The 27378-nt window shown below is 33.1% G+C and overlaps 1 pseudogene; it reads left to right on the top strand.

Annotated features, from left to right (window-relative positions):
• Nucleotides 1-22599: 22599 nt before the first annotated feature.
• Nucleotides 22600-25686, top strand: LOC120115542 (annotated as a pseudogene).
• The last annotated feature ends 1692 nt before the right edge of the window (nucleotides 25687-27378 follow it).

The following is a 27378-nucleotide window of genomic DNA, read 5'->3' as shown; positions in this document are numbered from 1 at the left end:
AGCTTGTCAGTACACATAAATAAGAGGAGTTATTAAGTGTGTAAGTGAGATTTGATTTTGACTTGCGGAGACGAATCTGAAAACAGCAGCGTGGAAGACGATCATGTTGCAGTCGGACCATGCATCTGGAAGGGGTGAGTACTTTCCGTAGGTCTCTCCATTACATGGAACTTGAACTACAACAATGTTGAGTTAAAATAGCACTGTAATGTTGAGTCAAAGTCACAGATGCCTACAACAATGATATTAATAGCACTGTAATGTCGAGTACTGCAACTCTGCATTTCTATTTAGCTTTTTCTGTTACAATTTAAAAAAAAAATATAAAGGTCAGTTGGCTCAATTATTTTTTACATATGAGCATGTGCATGTCACGTCAAAACTGGTCACTAGTAGGGGCGCAAATCCGAGTACCCGTGTCTCAACCCGGATGATACTGGTACCTGGTAATTAGGTATTCAAATTTTTTGGGTACCCGGTTTTTTTATTTTTCATTTTCAAATTATTAATTTTATAAAAATATACACAAATATAAATGTTCGAAACTTCGAATTACATACTCTAATATCCGAACATAAAATTTAAAAGTTTGAAATACAAAATCTAATAATCTATAATATAAATAATTCATTATATTATATATATATATATATATATATATATATATATATATAAAATAAAAAAAACGGAAAAATTAGATTTTGTGACCCGGGCCCGACCCGGCCGAGTATTGTTTTTAGAAAATTACTCGTTTTTTAGGTCCGGGTCAACGGGTCGGGTAGTTTTGCACACCCCTAGTCACCGAATAAACCCAAGTGGGAGTCGTTACTCAAGTAAAAAAGTGGAATACTAGACAACTGTGGGATTTGAACCCACAACTTTTCGGACCAGAGCCTAAATTTGGCGACTCGGCCAAACTATCAAATTATGAGAGGCAACATCAACAAATAAATTAGTTAATTTGTATTTTGTTGACATTCGATTTCGTTCGGATTTATTTTATTATTGTTATTTATAATATTAATTTTTTTATTAATATTTTTATTATTTTAATTGTAGGTTACAAAGACTCAAAACAAGACCCAAATACAAAATCGGCCCAATTGGCCTACCAAGCCCTAAACTTAAAATGAAACTCTAACCCTAGCTTCTGTCACTATCTTCTGACGTCATCGTCTGTCAGTCAAACCACTGCCATCGTCGACCATAATCATTGCTCCTATAGTGAAAAGTAAAAAACCATCACCATAAAAGAGGATCATTATTTGTACGAAAGAAAAAGAGAGATAGATTCAGGGAAAGAAATAAAAAAAAGAAAAAGGAAAAAAGAGAGAGAACCGAGAGGGAAAAAAAGGAAACCATTGATAAAAGAAAACAAGATGGGGAAGAAGAAGAAAAACAAGAAAGGGGATTCAAATCGGATTGAAAAATAGAGGATTCAAAAAATACAAAGAAAAGAGCGAAATAGAAGGACGAAAAACACATACCTCGTTGAAAACCTTCAGAAGACTCGTCATTCACTCGGAAATACCCAAGCGTCGCCGAATTTCAAAGCTACCCAAAGGTAACTCTTTTGATATATGATTATTTATTTAGTTTTGGTTAAAATGAGGGATGTATTAGGGTTATGGGTTGAATAATGAGTATTTGAGAACTTGGGGTGAGCTCTGACCATCGTCGGTGGTTATTAATGACGTCGCCGGGCGGTGTTTCTTCTCTCGGTTGAAGGAAAGAAAAAAGGGAGGGAGGGAGAGTTGTATGAGAGAAGCGGGGGGATAGGGATAAAAATGAGGGGTTAGGGTTTTGAAAATTATAAAGTTATATTAATTTTTGGGTTTCCCTAAAAGTTTAGGGACTCTTTCTCAGATTTATCCATTATTGTTCAAAAAAATATATGGTGGTGAGATTTGAACCCATATACTCCAAAACCTTCCCTCTCACATTAAACATTAAACCATGCTTTTGTAGTTAATTAGATTGAAGTAGTAATTTATTTTTAAACTAATTTATAGGTCATAAACCCATTTTTTTTTCTAAAAGGGGTATCTGGAAACTTTACCCGTATAAAACCTAAATTATATCTCTCTTTCCCCCTAACCCCGTACCTCAATTCGTTAACCTTTGGCCAACGGTGGCTTGCACCGGCACCACCACGGTGCTCCTCATGGTTACCTAATCAAGTTATGACCCTCAGAGTATCCAGAACGATCATCTTCATTCACAAATCGACTAAAGAAGTTGCAAGAAACCCATTTCTATCCTCGTCTATCGATCGCCGGTTTGCGTCACCACCACTACATTTGGAAGCACCTCCCTCGTCCAATCTAACCCCAACTAACCCTATTCTATAAAAAGTTATCATTCACCGTATATTGATGTTTGAAACTCTGTCAGAAAATAAAGAGGTCACCCGCTGTTTCAGTGTTTCCCGACCGAACCTGTCACTGGTTGACCACACTCCCTATGCTACGCTGCTCATCGTCCATTTTTGTCCAAAACCCAACTGGTATCGTTCCATCCCGTCACCGTTTTCATCGTTCGCTATGAATGAACGAGGAATAATCGACTGTCATCCTTGTCTCTGTCATCTGCTGTACGCGCTGTCACACGCCATCAGTGCACGTGAGCTTTGTTCCAGTAGAGTCTTCTAGAAACTGAGTCAACTCAAACTGAGTTGACTGAGTCAACTCGACTGAGCCATCCGAGTCTACTGAGTCAACTCTGACTGAGTCAATCCATTGAACGTCGACCTTTGACCTGAATCATTGACCAGACCATTGACTTTGACCCGTTGACCATTGACTTTGACAAAAAAGTTAACTTTTATGAAAAAGTCATACTTTATGTTTTTTAACCTCCTGAGTTCAAATTCGAAGTTCGTTTCACCAAATTCGAATCTGGTAAGCTATTTTCAGTGTTTTATATTCCGATTTGAATAGTGTTCCCATTTAAGTTTCATTTTGACGTAAATTGTTTTGCCATGTGATTGAGAACTTATGGGATGGTGAAATCAAGTGTGAGGGCATTCTAATAAAGTTTAATTAGTTGATTGATATGGCATGAATATTGAGGTAATACTCTACTACCTTTTATATGCTTTTTGAAACTCATTGATAATTGGTAAATGCATGAATAAAAATGATTGGTTAATTAAGTGTATTTAATTATTGTTGGACTCAAACTGATTACAGAGCAAAGGTAGAACACTGTATAAGACTACGATGACTCTTATAAAGAATTGAAATATTGATAAGAAATAAATCCAAGCTTAGAGAATTATCAATAAAATAATTAACCTCGGGAACAAAAAATTTTGATTAAATTATTTAAAGGTTAAATGCCGGTAATACTTGGATAAGAAATTACAAAAATAACCCTATGGAGTAAAATTATGAAAATGCCTTTACATTGCAAAAAGACTAAGATTGTGCCTCATAATGAAAAATAACCCTAAAAGGGCATACTTAACCAAATTACCAGAAATGTTTGGATTAAATTGAATTGCCAAAATGTTCTTGAAATGCGAAATAACTAAGATAACCTCTAGTATTCAAATGACTAAAATACCCTTAAACCCTAAAAGAACCAAAATACCATTGATTCTGAAATGAACGAAGTAACCTCGAGTATTGAATGACTTAAATATCCTTTTGAGCTAGAATTAAGTGGATAACTTAGATCATTTTAAAAAACCGATGAACATATATATTGCACCGTCCGTAAAGTTTATAAACCATTAACCAAACATATCGACCATGTTTGATACCGTTTCAATTCAGAAATAAAATTAATACCACGAAAATACCTATTATCTCTAAGATCTGTTCAATGATGATTCTGGATGTGATCAGTTCAGCTAGTGCAATCAATATTGAGAAGAATTATTCATGAATGATCATTGCGATATTGGGATCTAATTAGTCTGATCTAACTCGAATTTCTGATAATTCAATATAAATCCTTGATACTATAAATGCTCTTATGGTTTTGAATAATGGAATCACTCTCGATAAATATGAATATTGAACTATTATGATACAAAGGTTCCTGAACAACTATCTAATACTCCTGAAATTTGATCAATTTCTGCGTAAGTGTATATTTTATTCCTGATAATTTCAAGTGTCTCCGAAAAACATATGGATCCTCTAGTGTGTTCCATATGGAAAAAACGTTTTCTCTGATTTATGTAAAGTACAATTTCTGATATCTGGTTTTGATTACTATTTTTTATCTATGGTTTCTGAATTTCGATTTTTGAAACAAGATATAATTGGCTCCTAATTTATGATATTACTGTCCATTATCTGATCTGTTTTACCAGGGTACTGTCTAGAGACTCTGAGATTCAACTAGCTGGTAAATCCTTTCTGTTCTTATATTCCATATTGGACTCCTAGATCCTAAGGGGTTTAGGGTAAATCCTTATGGATGCATGTTTTGGGTACTGCCTTTGGTGTACAGTTGGAGGGAAACTTTGTATTTTAAATAAAAACCCAACTTCTGATTTTTGTTTTCTGATATTACTAGTTTTATCTGAAATTTTTTTATTGGGTATTGATTTGGTAGGATTCTGGAGTCTCTGAGGTTCAGCTGTTGGTAAATCCTTTATGTTCTGATCATTCATATTGGACTCCTAGATCCTAGGGCTTTAGGGCAAGTTCTTATGGATGATATCCTGAGGAATTTCACATGGAGTAATCGGATGGAGTGATTTTAAAAACATGTTTTACTGAAATAACTACTACCGTTTTTAAACTATAATTACATTTTTGTTCTAGTTTTGAGGGAACACACTAGACGTCTGTTTCAATTTTCTGAACCTGGTCTTCTGAACATTTCCTCTGAACATTTCCTCTAAACTATAAGCTTCCTGTCTGTTACCTGAAGAAATATCAGTGGAATCTCAGTTCATCTCGAAAACATGTAGATGTCGGAATCAATAAGAAATTTTTATGCTTGTCGTTCAGCATCATCGAGTAGTTCTGTATTATTGAGCTTCCCAAACCTCACTCTTTTACTCACTATTTCATGTTTAAAGATTTGATCCAATGCAACTAACGACATCAATTTAGGAGTTCCTTCAGCTTGTCTTGTAGAGTACGATACCAGTGCAAATAGGGGGCATATATGTCACTTTTGATTTTTATACCGAGTCTGGAACTTATATTATTTTATTTATGTTGTAATATATAAATGGTTTTCTGAAGTTATATTTTATTTATAAATTGTTTTATGATTTTACATATTTTAATAAAAATTTTAATTTCTCATTGATTTTTATTGTGGGTCGCTCCGGTGATTCTAATGTGACATATCAGATCAGATTGGGTCACCTGTATCGGCTGAGGGTGTTACATATATATATGTTACCATGTTAAAGGATAATATTTATAAATATATGCATAAAATGAATATATTATATAATTTATTTATAACGTTTCACGAATGTTGTAATACATATGTCTTTTATTAAAATTTCTATGTTAAGTATAATATATTATTTCATTTATTAATATCATATGTATTATCTTTTATATATATGTTTTTAAATAATAAATATGCTTGTTTGTATGTACATGTCTATATTTTTTTTTGTCTTTTGATTATTTAACATGTGGTCTCATTTCATTCGACTAATTTATGGAAGACCTCCAAATACTTGGGATGTCCTTCTAAAGGTTATTCGAATAAAATATTATTAATATTATTTGGTGCTTATTTACAGTAATTATATATTAAGTCAGTTAGATATATTTTATTCACTTTAAATAAATGTATAATTTCAGAGATCGTCATATTTTTTATATAATAAAATTATTTTAATAAATAAATACTCTTTGTATTTTATTTATTTATTTTAGCATTTCGTTATTTTATTTTATTTATTTTTCATGACAAGTGAATAATTCATCTATTCTATATATGTCATTTATTACTGTTGCATTCATAAATCATGCAATTGTTTTCTCATTTTTCAAAATCATTAAAGGCACTGTTGTCTTGCATCGTGGGTTAATGGAATTGCGTCCAACATAACCGGATTATGATTTTCATTAATCCAATTAGCTAGGGAACATCCTTTTTAAAAAAAACCGAGTGAATTAAATCATTTTTATCGAGTCAAGTGTTTAAAAAAAGATTCACTCATTTTCTTTAATTCATAGAAATAAAAAGGATCTTAACTTACATATTGAGCTCAATTTGTTAAATTCCATCACTTTAGACAATGTATAATTGAGGGTACCAATTTTGGGCGTCGTGGGGTTGCTCACCCTTCCCCATGCGTAATTGACTCTCGAATCCTTAAAAATGAATTTCTGGTAATACACATGCCAATTTTTGTCTTAAAATAATCTCTGAAAATTGTTTTAAAGAGATATTTTTATGTATTGACCTAACTAACCCAAAGGTCGATGGTGACTCAAAAATTCAAATTAAACAAAAATCCAAAGTTTTTAAAATAAAGTCATAATTGTTTTAAAATTAATTATTAATGGTTATGACAACTTGATAATTCCGCTGTGATAAGTGATAGTCATGGCTTATTTGATTATACGTTGACTGAGTGGATGAAATTGCAAGTCATAAGCTCTATACTCGAGCTCTGTCCCGCTAAGTGGGAGTGAGTTGATAGTGTCTTTGTGAGTAACCCTCCGCATAGGCTAGTGAGTCACTTCCAAAGTACATGCCCTTTTGATCTTCGTGAACAACCCTCCGTTTAGACATAAGGAATGTGCTCCCTCGATTTGAACTAGATCCACTTAAGTCTATAATGGATGAGGCTTAAGGGTTTGGTAGCCCAATACTGCACCGACGTCAAGGACAATTGAGTACCTCTATTACCTTAGAACCAAAACCATGTATATAGTGAACCATAAAATCACCACTTTAGGTAGAGTCGTACCGAAGTTCTGTCCAATAGTAGTTACCCTAATAGGTAAGGAGGAACGACTTTGTATCTTTAATCTTTGCTATATAGAATAAATTTCTTTCTGAACGAGAACATGTAAACTAGATACCATGTGATTAGGATTATTTGCAGAATAAATCATGTCAGGTAGAAAACATGTCCTGTTAGGATTTTTATTTTAACAAAATCATATATGGGTAGATATCATGATGGGGTAGGTGTTATATTCATCTTTGATTAAATCTCTTATCTTTATCGATTATTTATCTATACTAATTCAATTTTGTCATTTCTAACCTTTTTTTAATTGCATCAACATATTAACATAACATGAAGGTGTTGATTCATAGATGACTCTCTAATTGGAAAATTTTCATAGATAGGGAAAATGTTTATCAATCAAGTAGTTGTATACATAGACATGCACTGTTGGCTAATTGAAGCTTAGGGGAAATGAGGAGGTTTTTTGCTAGAAGATCAGATATCAAAGTTAACCAGTAGAACAACATCCAAGATCCAAGAACAAGATCCAAGATACAACTTCAAAATCCTACCTACATCTGTTATACCTTTAATCATCAAGATGTAATGCATGACTCCTAAACCACAGAGGCATAATCTGAGATGGGTCATATTTTGAATAGAGCTTCTACACAAGTCTAGGATGTTATGGAGTACTTTAGGGGCATAGTTTTCAAGGACGAAGCTCTGAGAAAAAGAATCGACTTACTTTGGGCCAATCATACAAGTAAAAGCATGTATGTGAAAATGGATTATCTTGAATAATGAAAACTTTTGTATCAAATGAAACTTGTTCTAGGATATTCATTTTTGGGATCAACACCTTTTTGTATTGCATTCACATTTGCATTTTTGGATTTTGTACCTACATTACATTTATTAAGTATTTTTGCATGCATTATTCATGAAAACGTGGGTTTAATTCGTGGAGGATTCCATGGCAGTGGTCTTAATCAAGTGACAAAGTACTAAGGATGGAAGCAAAGTTTGAGCAATTGATGAAAGAATTGTAAGAGAGTATGTAGAAAATGTAAATAGACTGGGAATCCAAATTAGAGCAATAATAAAAGACCGATACAGGGTATATTTTGCAAAACCAAGCCAACATAGTCGACCAAATTTTTGAGAAATTGACTAGGCTCAATAAGAAAAAAGGTAAGGAGAAGGTTTCCTTAGATGTGGAGACCTTTGAGGGTATAGTTCCACATTTTGCTCCACAACTGATCATTACACCCGTGAGGCTTTAAAGCCACCAAGCAAGTTTATCTTCCCCTAAGACTCAAGCAGCCATGAAAATCCTCAGTGTAGCCTACCATTCATAGTTTGTTTGATTCTGATCAAATAAAAAATGATGGAAATGAGATCTCTTAGAACTTGAAGGAATGGTGCAAATACTACTTTAAAGGATTGAAATGAAAGAGCTCCCAAAGTGAAATGGATGCAAGTGAGTCAGCATTGGTTCCTGATTTGTTGTTACCACCAAAATTTAAAAATTAATGATTTCAAAAAATACAGTGGAACCAGTTACCTTACCACCCATCTTACGATGTTTATTAGGAGGATGATTGGATACACTAGTAATAACCAAATATTAATCCACTGTTTTTAAGATAGCCTGATCAGACATGCTTCTAAATTATATAATCAGTTGAGTTGTACTCAAATCCGCTCATGAAAAGATTTAGCTTATGTTTTTTGGGTCAATACAAACACATGACTGAAATGACCAATGACCAAACAACATTGAACATGGAGATGAGACATAACGAGAGCTTCCAACAATATGCACAGTGATGAAGGGATGTTACGTCCCAAGTACATCTGTTGAAAACATTTTGATATTTCGATATAACAAATTAAGTTAAATTAATTTTAAGATTTTCCAAAAGATTTTCTAAGTATATTCAATATAATTATTCGAATATCAAAATATTACTCCAAATCTTTCAAATGTCATTTTTAATCCTTACTCAACTGTAAAATTAAGTTTTAAACTTAAAATAATTTCAAAATAATTTTACAAAATATTTCGAACCATTTCAAAGCCAAAAATTCTAGATTGCTCAGAGGGAACCGATTCCCCCCTCAAGGGGGTACCGAATCCCCCTGAATGGTTTGGCTCTGAGAAAAACAGAATGCTCGGAGGGAACCGATTCCCCCCCAAGGGGGTATCGATTCCCCCTGATCAACGGTCAAAATATTTGAATTTTACACTTAGGGAACCGATTCCCCCCACGCTCCAAACAGTTTTATTAATTGATTTCACACTAAAATAGCTCTATTGACTCCACTAATCGTCCCCAACGTTCAGAATCATTTGAAGGTGTATTTAAACAAGCTTAGAAGCCATTGATCAACAACAAGAAACAACAATTATCAAGAATTGAGAGAGAATCAAAGAGAAAGTATCAAACTCATTGTTTGAGCACTTCAAGCCTATTTTTCATTCATATTCATTGTGCTTTCAAGAACACCATTTGTGCTCTATTGTATTTATCCTTGAGTGTTCTTTCTTTGTTCTAGAATTGTGCAAACAATCTACCTTGTGAGGTTTTCTTTGTAAGTTTGCAAATTTGTGTATTTCTCTTTGAAAAAGAGTATGCTCAAGAATTTGGGGTATAATTCTTGAGGGAGTTGTAAGGTTACTCTTTGACCTCAAAAGAAAGAACAAATTAGTGAATTTGTTGGAAAATCCTTAGTGTGGATAGCTAAGGTAGTGGACGTAGACTTTGGTTGAGAAAGTCGAACCACTCTAAATCGTTGTGCAAACATTTTCTGCAAAAACTTCCACCAAAATTTTTATTGCCAATTCACCCCCCTTTTGGCCAATTCACTAATGTTTTTATTTTATTTGGTTGCTCATTTAGTTTATGCATGCATGAGGTTTTAAATGTTGAATAATTCTAAATGATTATGTTTTATCTCATGTATGTTGAAAAATATTTTATGATGAACATAGTAATTTTTGGTAATGTTTTATAAACTCTAGTTCATCATATTAATTTTTGGTCAAAATTGTTTTTAATATATCTTTAACAATTGATATCAATTTTTTTTCAAGAACTTTGGTTTTTGCAAAATTTTGACCTTAAATTTTTCTTAATGTTTATGCATTTTTTGTTTTAATGCATAACATTTTCAAAAACTTTATGCATGTGCTTTTAATCTCGATAATCAACATTGCATAATGTTTTGTATGTGAATGAATTAAAGCATAATCCGATTAGATGAATTTGACAAAAGATACAATGTCTTATTTTTAAATTAAGTGTTTGCAAAATTGATTGACATTGCATCTACTTTGATTATGCTTGTTGGTCATAGAATAGGAAACATTTACATGGTGCATTTAGATTCTATCAATATGACTAATTTATGCCTAGTTGCTAAGGATGAGCATGATAGTTGGTTATGGCATAAGATACTAGGACATGCTCATATGAGTGTTTTGCAACGATTGATTCAAGGAGATTTAATTAGAGGGTTACAAAAGCTAAAATTTGATAACGATAAAATCTGTGATGCTTGTACTAAAGGAAAACATAGAAAAACTTCCTTTAAGTCCATTAATGATGTATCAACTAGTAGAGTATTATAATTGATCAATATAGATCTTTTTGGGCCATCTAGGACTACTAGCTTGGGTGGAAAACAATATGCATTTGTCTTGGTAGATGACTATTCTAGATATACTTGGGTTCTATTCTTAAGTGCTAAAGATGAAGCATTAGAAAAAGTCATCACGTTTTCAAAAGTAATCCAAAACGAAAAAGGTTACTCTATAACTAGTGTTAGGAGTGATCATGGAACTGAATTTGAAAATCTTGGATTTACTGAATTTTGTAATTCTAATGGTATTAGCCATAACTTTTCAGCACCTAGAACCCCTCAACAAAATGGAGTTGTTGAGAGGAAAAATCGAACTTTAGAAGAAATGGCTAGAACCATGCTTTGTGAAAACAATTTGCCAAAATATTTTTGGGCGAAAGCCACAAATACCGCTTGTTATGTTATTAATCGAGTAATGATTAGGTCTATTTTGAAGAAAACTCCATATGACCTTTTTAAAATAAAAAGCCTAATATTAGCTATTTTCATCATTTTGGATGTAAATGTTTTGTTTTAAACAACAGTAAAGGCAATCTTGGCAAATTTGATGCTAAAAGTGATGAAGTAATTTTTTTGCGTTATTCCTTGAATTCTAAAGCTTAGCGAGTATTTAATAAAAGAACTTTAGTTATAGAAGAGTCTATACATATTGTTTTCGATGATAATCCCCTTCCAAGGAAGGATTCTTGTGTGAATGATGATGTGGGCATTATAAATATAAATGACGTTGGACATAACGTTGGAGAACCATCATCAAAGGAAGAAACGAAAGATGAGGAAACTCAAGATCCTCTCAAGAATCCAACCATTGAAGAACGAGAAGTCTCTTACCCAAGGGAATACAACTATGTCAAAGATGGTGAAATAATAGGTGATCCATCCAAAGGGGTAACAACTCGATCCTCTCTTAGAAATTTTTGTAATTATGTTGCATTTATCTCATGCATAGAGTCTAAGAATATTAAAGAAGCATTAAATGATGAACATTGGATCATGGCTATGAAAGAAGAGTTAAATCAATTTGAGATGAGTAAAGTTTGGACATTAGTTGAAAGGCCTAGTAATAAATCTATTGTAGGTACTAGATGGGTATTTAGGAATAAGCTTGATGAAAGTGGTAATATAGTGAGAAACAAGGCTAGACTTGTTGCTCAATGGTATACTCAAAAAGAAGGCATAGACTATGATGAAACATACGCTCCCGTAGCTAGGATGGAAGCAATTAGAATGTTATTAGCATTTGCTTGTTTTCATGAATTTAAATTATATCAAATGGATGTTAAAAGTGCATTCTTAAATGGTTTTATAAAAGAAAAAGTGTATGTGGAACAACCTCCAGGTTTTGAAGATTTAAAATTTCCTAATCATCTTCTTAAATTGACAAAAGTGCTTTATGGTTTAAAACAAGCTCCTAGAGCTTGGTATGAAAGATTGTCAAACTTTTTAATTGAAAAAGGTTTTTCAAAAGGGAAGGTTGACACTACATTGTTTTTAAAGCATAAAGGTAAAGATTTATTAGTAGTTCAAATTTATGTTGATGATATAATATTTGGTTCTACTAATGACGTTCTTTGCCAAGATTTTTCTAAGCTAATGCAAAGTGAATTTGAGATGAGCATGATGGGGGAGCTCTCATTTTTCTTGGGACTCCAAATCAAGCAAAGAAAAGATGGCATCTTTATCAATCAAGCTAAGTATGTTAAAGATATACTCAAGAAGTTTGGACTGGAAAATGGGAAACCTTATGACACTCCAATGAGCTCATCAATAAAGCTTGACATAGATGAATGAGGTAAATGTGTGGATGTTAAATTATATAGGTCAATGATTGGCTCTTTGCTTTATCTAACTATAAGTAGACCGAACATTATGTTTAGTGTTTGCTTATGTGCTAGATTTCAATCTTGCCCTAAGAAATCACATTTACTAGATGTTAAGAGAATCTTTAGATACCTTAAGGACACTCCTAGTTTAGGACTTTGGTATCCTAGAGACTTTAGCTTTAGCTTGCATGCCTTCTCTGATGCAGATTATGGAGGATGCAAATTAGATAGGAAAAGCACCTCAGATACTTGCCAATTCCTTGGAAATATGCTGATTTCTTGGTTTTCAAAGAAACAAAATTGTGTTGCATTATCTACCACTGAAGCCGAATACATTTCATATGGTAGTTGTTGTGCACAAGTTTTATAGATGAAACAACAACTTTTTGATTATGGAATTGAAGTAGGTACCATTCCTATCAAGTGTGACAATACTAGTGCTATTTGTCTCACTAAAAATCCCATCCAACACTCTAGAACTAAGCACATTGAAATAAGACATCACTTCATTAGAGACCATGTCACTAAGGAAAATGTAGTTCTAGAATTTGTTGATACTTTGTATCAATTAGCGGATATCTTTACAAAGCCTTTAGACAAGGAACATTTTTGGACACTTAGGAGAAAATTAGGTTTAACTAACCTATCTTCACTTAGTGCTTAAAATAATTTTAGCACTTTTAAGTATAAATGAAAAATGCTTATAATAATAAATTTTGATTTCATTCATTGCTTTTAGTTAGGGGGAGTTTATGATTCTTGGTGAAAATTAACTTTATGTTCAAATGTAATTTAAAGATTAATTTGATGGATTGAACATGATTAATTTTCAATATATTAGTTGCCAATACCACTAGAGAAAATTAATTTAGCATTTTGAGTGTTTAAATCAGATTTTATCAGTTTTAGTGCAGAGGGAATCGATACCCCCTTGAAGGGGAACCGATTCCCCCTTTGAATGGGAATCGATTCCCTCCTTTAGGGAATCGATAACCCCACGAGTTCTGGTTATTAAACGCACAGAAAAACCTTTTCTCTTAAAACCCTCTCTTCTATCTTAAACATCGTTCATCATCTCTTTCTCTCTAAATCTCCATTTTTGCCAAAATCATCAAATACAAGTTAGAATTAGATCTTTCTTCAACTTCTAATCCTTGCAAACAACATCACATTCTCATAAAATCCAAAATTTCAAGGTAATATTTCAAAATCCTCTATTTCATTGATTTTTGAGCTTAGGACTAGTTTTGATTAGTTCTAAGATGAACATTACATCGGACATTGGTTATATGATGATTTTACAACCAATTTCGTCAAAAACACTCAATTTTTCAAAATTATCTTTTAATTTTGAAATAAAAAAATCGAGAATTGTTGTTTTAATTGATGTTTTTGATTCAATTATGTTGTTTTCATAAAACTATACGTATTATGATTTTCAAACATTATTTTCCAAATAGTTTTTCAAAACATTGCCCTTTAGGATTCGGTTTAGAGAACCTTGAAATATTGAGGAATCATTTGAGTTTTGGGTTTGATTATATTGCATACATGTGTTTAAATTTGCAGGTTACATATTCTATTCCGATTCTTAAACCATGTCAAATCCTAAACGACCTAGGACATTGTCTAGTCGCTTAAGTCAAAACCGACCTCTTATTCCTCCACCCAATCCAAATAACCCAAATATGACCATTCTGAACTCTTGTTTCATGTACCTGGTCATAGACAAGATCTATATCATAGGTACCATACTTGTTTTGAGTCATACAAAATCTGGAAAGAACGTATCCCTTCGATCCAAGCTATAGAAGATATGGACTTCCAATATCTTCATACTCTTAAATCCTAGAAGTTTGTTAAACTCTTTAAACTCAAACCTTTGGTTTATCATCAATTAGACCATATTTTTCTATTCCAATGTGGTATGTGTCCAAAACGAGCGCCGATATGAAATTATAGGAATTCGATCCTATCTTTTAGGAAAATTCATTTTTATTGACTCCGACACAATCGCTGCCCATTTTGGACTAGATAACTCAGGTTTAATGAAAAAGAGACTGTGGATTCACCCTATAAGTCTAAGGATAGTGAGAGTACCCTAAGAACGTATCGTGATAGATTCCTTCATTATATGATCTCTTGGTAGTTTAGACCATCCGGAGGTAAGTACTCCTCCCTTAGGAACATAGATATATGGTGGATATACTGTATCCAACATTAAAAGAAGATTAATCTGCCATAGATCATCTTTAGTGAGTTTCCATAAACACTATTCCTTCCAAGAATATAGAAACCTTGGTTTATGGTTGTCTCCTTAGTAATTTGTTTATCAAACTCGGTCTTAGGGTCTCTTCTGATATTTCTATCCCTCTTTAAAACCAAAACAATCTTACTTTCTTGAAGAAAGCAATATGGAAAAAGGATATGGAAACGAGCCAATGGATTTATCATCCCAAACTCAGAACTTTGAATTGTGAAACATTTTGATGTTCATGGATTGTTTTATTTTGGATGTTTGAATTTGTTGGATAATTGGATATTTGAACTTACATGCTTATATATTTGGTTTGGTTTTAACTTTCATTTTGAGCTTAATGTTTATTTTTGCATCATTTACATATTAGTTGCATTATGACCAATTTTTGTCATTTCACATTATTTATGAATATTGAATTATGGAACTAATGGCTAACGTTTCTCTTGATTGTGATCTTAGCAGCTTACACTATATTTATTTATAATCAATTGGCTAAATGTTTTTCAAAAACTTGTTTAAAATCTTTTAAAGGTCTTTTTGATTTAACAAAAAGGGGCAGAAATGTTAAAGTGTTTTAAAGGGGAGTAGTGTTAGAGTAAGGGGGAGTAATTTCAAAACTTGATTTCAAAATCTTAAAATTACTAAAATGTTTTGTTATATCAAAAAGGGGGAGATTGTTGAAAACATTTTTATATTTCGATATAACAAATTAAGTTAAATGAATTTTAAGATTTTCCAAAAGATTTTCTAAGTATATCCGATATAATTATTCGAATATCAAAATATTACTCCAAATCTTTCAAATGTCATTTTTAATCCTTACTCAAGTGTAAAATTAAGTTTTAAATTTAAAATAATTTTACAAAATATTTCGAACCATTTCAAAGCCAAAATTCCAGATTGCTTAGAGGGAACCGATTTCCCCCCAAGGGGGTACCGATTCCCCCTGAATGGTTTGGCTCCGAGAAAAACAGAATGCTCAGAGGGAACCGATTCCCCCCAAGGGGTACCAATTCCCCCTAATCAACGGTTGAAATATTTGAATTTTACACTTAGGGAATCGATTCCCCATGAGGGGGTATCGATTCCCCCCACGCTCCAAACTGTTTTATTAATTGATTTCACACTAAAGCGGCTATATTGACTCCACTAATCATCCCCAATGTTCAGAATCATTTGAAGGTGTTTTTAAACAAGCTTAGAAGCCATTGATCAACAACAAGAAACAACAATTATCAAGAATTGAGAGAGAATCAAAGAGAAAGCATCAAACTCACTGTTTGAGCACTTCAAGCCTATTTTTCATTCAATATTCATTGTGCTTTCAAGAACACCATTTGTGCTCTATTGTATTTATCCTTGAGTGTTCTTTCTTTGTTCTAGAATTGTGCAAACAATCTACCTTGTGAGGTTTTCCTTGTAAGTTTGCAAATTTGTGTATTTCTCTTTGAAAAAGAGTGTGCTCAAGAATTTAGGGTATAATTCTTGATAGTGTTGTAAGGTTACTCTTTGACCTCAAAAGAAAGAACAAATTAGTGAATTTGTTGGAAAATCCTTAGTGTGGATAGCTAAGGTAGTGGACGTAGACTTTTGTTGAGAAAGTCAAACCACTCTAAATCGTTGTGCAAATATTTTCAATTTTCTGCAAAAGCTTCCACCAAAATATTTATTTCCATTTCACCCCATCTTGGCCAATTCCATCGATCGATTAACTAAACAACATCCACTAATGACCGAAAGGGAGTTCATCACCATATTCATCGACACATTGAAATCTTCATATACCAACAACATGCTAGAGGTTGCCACAAATAAATACTTTAACATTGTCATGTGTGGAGAAATGATTGAAAGGGCTTTCAAGAATGGAAAGCTAAAAAGCACAAGCAGTACTGACACTAAGAATAAAGCTGAAATAAATACGGTGGTATCCTATTCAGCAGAACATAGGGCGATCTGAGAGAAGAATCATATTGACTCGATTTCAATGACATGTGAGGAATTACTTCCAACACTCATTAAAAAGAATCTCGTGACTCTGGTTTAGTATAATCCAAAATAAGCCTCGTTTCTCGATGGCTATGATGTTAACACGGTGTGTAACTACCACATAGGAAGCTCATGGCACACAATTGAGAACTGTGGGGGTATTGAAGCGTAATGTCCAAAATCTGATTAATTCAGGGGCATGGACATTCGATGAATGATGGATCATTTTTATCTACCACAAAGCTTTTCGCACTTGCATGAAAAAACATAATCTTATATGAATTTGTTTTTATTTCATTTTTCTTTGTTTACAAGTTTGTAAGTCACTAGACTTTCTTGAACATGTTAAATAAAATGCTACCTTATAAGGTTATGGACAATGAGTAAATTTTAATCTTGAAATTCTTTAAATATCCACTAAATTGGATGCTCTCTTGAGAATCAAAGTTATGGCCACTTGGAAAGTGGTGAGGTTAAACCTCATAAAACAAGGACTCTTGATCCTTCTCTAACAGATACACCCGAACATCCTACCCTTCTCTTGTAGGGTTCGAGATAGCCTTCTCCTATCACGAAGAGATGATCAAAGGGCTTAGCATTCAAGTATTATAGAAGTAGACAAAATGAGGCATATTGCATATGAGGTTGCAAAACTAATTGGTTTATACTTTTATTGAGGATGTTCAATGATGATCATAATCTTTACAGATGGAATAGTGAAATAGATAAATTTAGTCTAGGTCAGTTACTTGAGAATTGAACTCTAAAGATAAGATTTTCTTACCTTCAACGACACCCAGACTATAACATGTTCTTCTCAATGAGCTTAAAAAACTAAATCTGTATACCCATGGAGTTTATAAAGTATAATCATAAATTAAATATAATAAAGATGAGTTATTCCTCTAAAGCACGCAATTGGTTATAGAGGTAACTCAAAAGCTCTAACTTTATGAATATGTTACTTTCAAACCATGCCATCGATTGGATAACTGACAATCTGGTGTTTGCTCTACTATGGTTGTTAAGTAAAAGACTTTTTTGATGAGATGAACCCCTCAGCTACACAGAATAAAGGCAAATGAAATGAAATTTAATAATTCAAGCAAACAGAAAACTCTGAGGTTTAAATGAATAAGGAGTTCCAGTAAAGATGGACCAAAGGAGTTGAGAAACACCTGTTATAGTTAACTTCACACAAACACTCAGAATTTTTTTAGACTGATATTTCTACACTACCTCTGCTAAAGAGTCTACGAAGCTTGAACAAATCGAAGATTTTAGAGAACTGAAATAAAAGTGTTCTAAAAGGTCTGAAAATTGAGTATGCTAGTTATGTCATGTTTATATCCGATAAAATACCAAGCCATGAAAAAAGGGTGTGTCACAATGTTCACATGGATAGAGACAAAGAAGACAACTTAATGACAAAACCATAGAATTTAGGAAGCAAACCTAAAATAAACCCATCAACCCTAGGCACTTGTCAAAGAGTCATAACTTTGAAAGATTAAAAGAGTAGTTAATTCTTTGATATCTAATGAACTCTTGTTTTTGTAATTTGTCTCAATTGTGAACCTAAAGTAAGGGGCACCATTTTGAAAACTTTATTGAACATTTTTCAAAATTATTTCATTAAACATTATTTAAATTTTTTTCATAAAGCATTTCCAAAACTTCTTCATCAAACATTTCCACCTTTTGAAAAACAAAAAGAGGAAGAAAAACATTTTTCAAACAAGATAATCTCTTTGGAGTAGATCTTGGCGAGTGACAAATGTATCTCAGACATAAAAGCTCATAATCAAAACTAGGACAAGAAGAACAAGTTGACACAAGTCAAGAATTGCAAGGGATACCCTATATATGATATCAACCAATCGAGTCGGTTCAAGAAGATTCAACCTTGGCAAAAAGCTTGGTTTTTCAATCAAGTCAGAAAAAATAAATCAAAGGAAGAAATAAGCAAATTAGTTACCACTGCTAAGCGCCAACTAGTACAAGGACTTGACCACCAAGGTCAAATAGTACAAGAGCTTAACCAACCAATGTTAAATAGTATAGGGACCAAGGCCACCAAAGTAGACATTCATGTTACATAAATTTGCATCATTGCATCAAGCATTCATCATCACATACAACACTAAACTTGGACTTCCCTTTTACGAGGATGCCTTTATAATTTCTCTTAAAATTTTGTCTTATATAAGACCATTTTTACCTCCCATGAGGAAAATTTTGAAAGCTCATTTTCAAAAAAGATAAAAAAAACATCATATGAAATTTATTCTTGCATTCATGAAAACATTCAAAATAGTTGTGTTCATGCATGCACATTTTTACAAGTCTTTCAGGAAAGAAAGTACTGGTGAAAATTAGACCACCTCAACATGAAGGAACAATGTCATCATAAGCGGCCAAATTCTCTCTAGACAATCATCCAAATGTGACTAGACATCCTCAACGCGAAGGAACAATGTCGTCCACTAACTAGACCTACTCAACATGAAAGAACAATGTAAGCACCAAATTTGACATTAAGCAAATCACCCCAAAGACAACCAAATTCTATTCGACGTGGATGAGAAATGTCGTATCCAATGTCAAATCATCTCTAAACAAGCATATTTCCTTAACAAGAATGAACATTGTTGTCATTAGATGCATAGTTATTCAAATGCGACTAGTCGTCCTCATCATGAAGGAACAACTCCATCAACAAACATCAATTATATCCTTTGATATCGCTTCTCTTGAAGCAAAATTTCATCTTTCTTATCACAATTTCCCTTGAAACACAAACTTACACAAATTTTGCCTCATTCGAGGCAATTTTATCTCAAAAACAAAATTTATCTCTCATTAGATAATTTCTTTTGAAATCAATTTTGTCTCGCTCGAAACATCTTCTTTTATAACCCAAAGCATCTACATCTTTTCTCTTGAAACAAATTATGTCGTGCTTAAAATTTTTTTCTGTTGAAAGTGCAATTTCTTACATTATAAATTTCAACCTTCTTTGAAAGGTTTATCATAAAATAGAATTTTGAAAACATCTCTCTCATGAGGCAACATCGATTTGCAAAATGAAAGATAAATCAAACGAAAACTTGTTGTCTTTTTATCTTTGCTCTAATCTTGTTAACACAAGAATGAACAAAGAAGGGCAATTGTTAACACTCGTTTTCGTCTGGATTTATTTTATTATTGTTATTATTATAGTATTATTTTTTGTTTTATATTTATTGATATTTTTATTAGTTTATTTGTAGGTTACAAAGACCCAAACCAGGGCCCAAATACAAAATCGACCTAGTTGCCCCAATAAGCCCTAAACCTAAAATGAAACCTTAACCCTAGCTTCTGCCACAATCGCCTGCCGCCGTCACCACATGTCAGTCGAAGCCACTGCCACCGCTTGTAACACCCCAATTTTCCCCTAAATTGTAATCCCTAAAGTTAAAGGATTTTCCTCTAAATCCCTAAATTGTTTTGGTTATCAATTTGCAGTAATTGTAAAAGCTGTAGACCATTTTGAAAATCTTAGGAATTAAGGGATTAACCTATTAATCTACCCATCTTCAATTTTACTTCAACCCTAATACTTGTTTGAAACATGAGCGACAGGACTCCTCCAATTTCTTTTCCCTTGTTCTTTATTTCTTCACATTGTTTCTAACCATTTCTCATCTCTCCTCGTCGTCCTCGCCGGACCAAAGTCGCACAAGGGTCTCACAATGCAACCTCAACCACTCACCATCGATGTTGGTTCTTTTTGGTAAGGAACCGAAAGCCATGTTCGTTTTTGGACTGTTATAAGAAGAGTTGTCGCAAAGTTTCATATTCGCTGTGCAAAATTAGTCTCACAGTGTCAATGGGATGATAACTTCGCAATGTTATGCCCTTTTCATCTCGCTTCTAAGTTGTCTAATAAGAAGTTCGAATCTCAAGAAGCAGAAAAAGAGTGTTTTAAAGAGTCATTTGTCGATTCATCATATATGAATTTGAAAGGTTAGCTGGTGTTATAGTGTTGAAAAGATGGGATTCAAATGTCAACCACGTCATTGCATCTGAATATGAAGCATGCAAAAGAACTCTTAATTTTTAATGGGTATTTTGGAGAAGTGGATTCGGAATATTAATTGGGTCACAGCTTGCATCAAAACCATGAAACCTGTTGATGAGTTACATATGAGATTGTTTATAGAATTAGGAATGGCCCACTTAGAAGGCTTAAACTCCATGACAAGCAACCGAAGATTTTTAGTAAGTCAAGTTCTTTATAAAGAGGGATCTTGAACCTTCTTACAAAGGATATCTACAAGATGTAACAGCTGCAGGAGGAGACATTTATCGCTCACTTTGAACCGACTCATATTACGAGAACCGACCGGACTAATTCAATTAGACCCACTATTCGAGCCGGTGGTGGGAGATGTCGATCGTCATTAGCTATCTATCGAGGTGTGTCTCTACTTGTTGCTATATCTATTTCGTGTTGATTGAATGATTGTTTGAAATTGGTTGTGAGTATGAATGTTATGTGTACTGTTACTTTAAATATAATTCGGTTAAGCATGTTGTTTGGAAGTCGGTATCGAGCATGTTGGTTCTATGATATTGTTGTATTAGTTGGAATTTTGAAAATTTTGTTATGTAACATGTGATATTTATCGGATTCAGATTATGCTATGTGTTTAGACTTTAGGATCATGTAATTGCATTTTCATTCAGATTAGATCGGAATTCAGATATATGATATTCGAGTATATGTTATTCGGATATGTGTTATTAGGAACAGATCGAGTATCAGTTATGTGTGTCATTTGCATATCATATTAGGATGAATTTTGATAGGGGAAGTTCAATGTATTCACTCGAGAGTTGAATGCCACTTTTTTAAATTCAGTGGCATCTGCCTTTGTGGCGGACCCCACCTATATGGTGTGTGGGTTGGATTTAGTGTGATTTTGGGGAACTCACTCTTCTGGGTGAGATTAGACTACGGGCGAATGCATGAGCATTTGCATAACATTCAAATTTATGTTGTCACTGTTTGACTCGAAATTATGATTTATTACTGGTAAATTCGGATTTGACTGTTATTTGTTGTTCGTTTTATGATATGATTACGTCTATTTGCACTTTAGAGAAACACTAAGCTTAATAGCTTACCCCCTTGCAATTTTAATTTCAGATACTCAGAATAGATGAACCAATACTTGGAAAGTTTCGACGATTATTTTCAGATAAATTATTATTTAGTATGATTTTTAATCTACTTTTGCATTATCAAACATTATTTACTTTTAGATTTATTTTTATTTGTAATTGAGACTTTTGACATTATAATTAATTTTGTAAACTGTTATGCATGTTTGAATATTTATCATTCATATTTGGTTTTCTCAAAAGTGTGTTTTAATAAAATTATAAAGTTGGAATTTGAAAATTTATTTCATTAAATTACAATGTAAAATTTTAAGATTTAAATCGAACATGATTTGCTTGAGGGAAAAGATTTCAACTTGACTATCTAGATTCGACCTAATTTATTTTAGGTCGGGTTTAGGAGGTTACACTGTCGATCACCATATTTGCTCCTATAGTGAAAAGTAAAAAATCATCACCATAAAAGACAACCATTATTTGAACGAAAAAGAAAGAAGATAGATCCAAAGAAGAAAAAAAAAAAGGAAAAACGAGAGAGAGATCTGAGAGGGAAAAAAGGAAACCATTGATAAAAGAAAACAAAACAGGAAGAAGAAGAAAAACATGGGGGGGATTCGAACCGGATTGAAAAAATAGAGGATCTAAAAATAAAAAGAGAAGAGCGAAATAGAAGACGAAGAACACATACCTAATTGAAAACCTTTAGAAGACTCTTGTTCGCCGAAAATATCCAAGCATCGCTGGATTTGAAAGTTACCCAAAAGTAACTCTTTAGATCTATGATTATTATTTAGTTTTGGTTAAAATAAGGGATGTATTTGGATTATGGGTTGAAGGGCGAGTATTTTGAGAACTTGGGGTGAGCTCCGACCATCATCGATTCGCCTGATGATGTTTCTTCTGTCGATCGAAGAAAAGAAAAAAAACGGAGGGAGAGAGAATTGTAAGAGAGAAGCGAGGGGAAAAAAATGAGGAATTAGGATTTCTGAAAATTAGAAAGTGGATATTTAAACCTCACCCAAAACGACGTAGTTTAAGGAAACTAGGGCAACCATGTCTGGTTTTCGTGGGTTAATCATGTAAGGGCTCCACGCAACTTTATTTTAATGCATTTTAGTCCCCTTTTTCATGTTAACTTGAATTTTGTGTTCCATTGTACATAGGATGTTTTATTTTAAATATTTCTATTTTGGTCCTGCTTGATATATGGTTTATTTTCGATTTCAATACATATATTTTATGTCATTTCTGTTTTTGAAATTATTTAACTTTGATGACTGTAAATTAATTTTTAAAGATGCTTTTTTTCTTCTTCTTATGTGTATATATATAAATTTGCCTTATATTATATTATATTACCTAAACTATTTATGGCCTATTTTATATTCTAGATGATATATATATATATATATATATATATATTAAGTAACTTTCATATCATATATATTGTACGTTACCATGTTAAAGGATAATATTTATAAATATATACATAAAATGAATATATTATATATATTTTATTTATAACGTTTCACGAATGTTGTAACATATGTCTTTTATTAAAGACAACCTCGTTTTCCAAAATCATTAAGACAATGTTGTCTTGCATCGTGTGTTAATAGAATTGCGTCTAATATAATTGAATTTCGATTTTCATTAATAAACATAGTAAGAGAATATCTTTTTTAAATAAAACCGAATGAATAAAATCATTTTTATCGAGTCAAATGTTTTAAAAAAGATTCACTCATTTTCTTTAATTCATATAAATAAAAAGGATCGTAAGTTAAATATTGAGCTTAAATTTGTTAAATTTCATCACTTTAGACAACGTATAATCGATGGTACTAATTTTGGGCATCGTGGGGTGCTCACCCTTCTCCATGCGCACCCAACTCTCAAATCCTTAAAAATAAATTTATGGTAATACACATATCAATTTTTGTCTTAAAAATAATTTCTCTTAAAATTATTTTAAAGGGCTTTTTTAGGTATTCGACATACCTAACACAAAGGTCGATAGCGACTCTAAATTTCAATTATACAAAAATTCAAAGTTTTCAAAATAAATTAATAATTGTTTTAAAATTAATTATTTAATGATTATGACATATTTCATTTCCAAACTTCTTCAAAAGCACACAAATCCTAGAAATACATCCTAGTGCCATCCCTGAAGCAGTGTTCGATTTCAGCATCTTCTTCGCCAAATCACGGTATCCTCTCGGCCATTGATATCTGCAGAAGCTGAAGTTGGTTAAAATGGTGATGGCAGAAGATAACCTACATACTTTATAAACATGCATGGATGGACCTTGAACTATTATTGCTCCAGATTCTCATTTAGCAAAGTTACATTGCATCTGCTTTTTCTGTTGAACAATTAATACAAACGTCCATCAAAGCCTGATATTGATGCAATTAAATGACACGTAAATATATTATTAGTTGGAAGGATGTATCTAATAATCTTGAAATGTTTGAGTGTGTTTGGTTTGATGGATGAGTCTATAATACAAATTAAGTGCTTCTCTTTACTTGCAATATTCCTTAAAAAAGTAAACTAAAGTTAGCAGACAAAGCAAAACACAGCATGTGAATAAAGGGTCTCCTAGCATTCCTCTACTCCCCAAGCAAGGTATCATTCCTTCCTCCCTACTATTTTTGCCCCTTAAATTCCCAATCCAATTCGATTTCTCACCAACACCTCGCCATGACTTGCTCTTCTTCAACACTCTTTGTTTCAGTTTTCTAGCATTACTAGCCACCAGTCGAGCCAGCTCTTGTCGATCCTACTGCGGAAACATCACCGTTGATTACCCGTTTTCTCTCCAGTATGGTTGCGGTCATCCTGGTTTCAAAGACCTCTTGTTCTGCATGAACGATGTTTTGATGTTCCACATCAGTTCCGGGTCATACCGAGTCCTAGACATAGACTATGCTTATCAAGCACTCACGTTACATGACCCCCACATGTCGACATGCGACAACATCGTGCTCGGTGGTCGAGGCAACGGCTTCGCGGTCGAGCAATGGCGAGCACCGTATTTCAATCCAATGACGGACAACGTGTTCATGCTCATAGGTTGCTCGGCCGAATCGCCCGTGTTCCAGGGTTTCCCGGACAGCACCTGCCTTGTAGGAATGTATCAGGGATGGGATGTGAGGAATACTACGACTGCCCGGCATGGAGAATGGTTGGTCACAAGACGTTAGGCTCTGGTTACGGGTCAGGACCACCGGAGTGCTGCGCGGTGGCATTCGAGTCAATCAAGGCTATAAATTTGAGCAGGCTACAGTGTGAAGGGTACAGCAGCGCATATAGTCTAGCACCGTTGAGAGTCGATGGGCTGGTGGGTGGTCCTATGGGATACGAGTGAAGTACTCGGTTCAAGGAAACGACGAGTTCTGCCGAGCTTGCGAGGCCACCGGTGGTGCATGCGGATTCGGAACCGACGGGGTTAAACAGTTGTGCATGTGCAGGAGCTTCAATTCCACCACCAATTGTGATTCAGGTCAGAAATATATGTTATGTGCACGCATTGACACCCCCATTATTTTTTAAAACTTCGTAAAAACTTAAGAAATAAAATTGAGCACTATTATAAAATAATTGACAACCCTTTAAAATTAATACCGTAATCTATTTTTCTTTTCTTCAGAGAACTCAACCTCCGGAACAATGTCACTTTCATTAGCAGATGGATTATCAGGTTTTTTTGTTTCAATTTTTATTTTAATTAGTACATTGAATATCATATAATAAATATTATTTGATTAAAAGTTAAATTTTTTATTTTAAATAATGATAAAAAATATAAAACATGATACCTGTATGTGTATTTATATGCAGGATTTATGATATATATGGGAATGTGGGTGATGAGCAGCCAGTTTTGAGAGAAGGGAGAATAGATGGAACATTGCTCATCTATTTTATGTGAATGCTGATTTTGTGTTGGCTTTGGGCATAACATTGTTTAAAAATATGCCATAAACACATCTTTTATTTCTTGTGGAGAGAGAGTAGATACTTATACATATAATGTAATGTCACTTAAAAATATAATATTTAATATAAGAACGTATTAAAGTTTATATGGAATAACCAACAACTAATTGGTTTAATGGGATGAGACATTAGGTTCCTTAAGCAAGAGAGTGGAGCAAACTGGGTTGGGAGGGTCACCCTCGCCTCTGCAGTACCCGATCTGAATTAGTCGATCAATAGATTGAATATCAGTGATTAATTAAAAAAAATTATACGGAATAAATTATGAATGTGCAAGAATTTATAAATTTATAGTCAGATTATAGGAATTACATTGCATTGATCGATTGAACTAGTTAAATAAAAATCAGTTGTACGCTTGTTCCAAAATATATCATTGGTCAATTTATTTTTTATAAAATCGAGACTTTTAAACCTTTTAGATCATCTCCGGCGCATCGCTAGAATAGATAAAATCTTCACTTTAGAGATGAATTTAAATTTCAGTTCATCTCCACTTTCAACGCAAGAGTAGAGAAAAACTACAGTGATACTCTACATCTAGAGTTGCACTGTAGCTGCGCTACATATATATTTTTGTTATTTTTATGATTTTTATTTTTGTTTTTTTACTTCATTTTGTTATTTTCTTTTTCTTTTCCTTGTTACATTATTTTCTCTTATTCTATCTTTTTTGGTTTTTTATTGTAATTTCTACACAATAAAATAAAAATTAAACATAATATAATAAATTCAAGTAGATTAAATTGCAATATAGATAAAAATAAATTGAAGTTATATAAATAAACATATTAATAGTTAAATATTGTAAATAAAATAGAGTTGGTAGTAATGTAGAGATAATGCTAGAGATGAATTACTGTTTTATCTTTGGAGTAGAGATGAGGGCTATAGATGATCTTAGTATTAAAATGTAATAATTAACGGACAGCTGGGGAATTTGAACCCACACCCTTTCGGACCAGAGCCTAAAATTGGCGCCTTAGACCACTCGGCAAAACTGTCTTGAGATGACATCGTAAGTCATGTTTGGAAAAAACATAAGAGTTTGATTTCAAACTACTCAAAATACACTTGTAACATATAATCCACCTAGCTCCAGAGAAATGATACTGGAGAATCGTGATCATGTTTTCCATGGAATTCCTACTTTCTGCATAAGGTAGACTTGTAGTGATTCATGATGCTTAATTCGATTTTCATAAAACATGGACAAAACTCGTATCATATCGATTATCAAATGATTCATGAGATTGCCAGACAATTCATTAAAAGAAGATGGAAACTTGAACATCCCTTCTCTATTCATATGAGAAACCCTCTAAACTGGGAATTGAATCCATCTCTGTTCTTGCAAATCATCCACCCTCTATCTCCCTTAATTCTCTACACTCCAATAACCTAAATCTCGAAAGAGATCGAGATCCGTCATTGAAAAGAATGGATCTCGAATCAGGACATTGAATTATGAATACATTGTTGGATTAAAATCTATAAATATTGGCACATATTTATAGTTGTTAGAGTTTGACTCGAATTCAAAGTGGCACAAATTAATTAGTATATAAATATTGAGAAAGTA

Source organism: Hibiscus syriacus, unplaced genomic scaffold (genome assembly GCF_006381635.1).
Source record: "Hibiscus syriacus cultivar Baekdansim isolate YM2019G1 unplaced genomic scaffold, ASM638163v2 tig00110266_pilon, whole genome shotgun sequence".
Taxonomy (NCBI): Eukaryota; Viridiplantae; Streptophyta; class Magnoliopsida; order Malvales; family Malvaceae; genus Hibiscus; species Hibiscus syriacus.
The sequence above is the reverse complement of the archived record's forward strand: the minus strand, read 5'-3'. Positions and strand labels throughout refer to the sequence as shown.